Raw genomic sequence first — 333 nt, forward strand, 5'->3', positions numbered from 1 at the left:
AGTTACATTCTCTTAATGAATAGAGGGATTTGTTCTAATAGTGTTTGTAAATAGGATATCATGTCTGCATCTTGTACAGCAAATAACCACTAGGAAGAGAATATGCGATGTGTTAATTATTGGAACTGTCCTACCAATTTGATTTGAAACTGTCTCATTGCTATTTGTTTCTGAATAAAATTATGGAGAAAAAAAACTTTCCCTCATCACACTGTACTATCAACCTCTGTTTATGTGCCGTCCCCATGGGTCTGTGTGTCCCAAGGACGGGATTGTGGTAACTAGCATGCACTGAGCATCCGACATCTGTTGAATGAAAGAATAGAAATCCTA

Source organism: Octodon degus, unplaced genomic scaffold (genome assembly GCF_000260255.1).
Source record: "Octodon degus isolate 3935 unplaced genomic scaffold, OctDeg1.0 scaffold00075, whole genome shotgun sequence".
Taxonomy (NCBI): Eukaryota; Metazoa; Chordata; class Mammalia; order Rodentia; family Octodontidae; genus Octodon; species Octodon degus.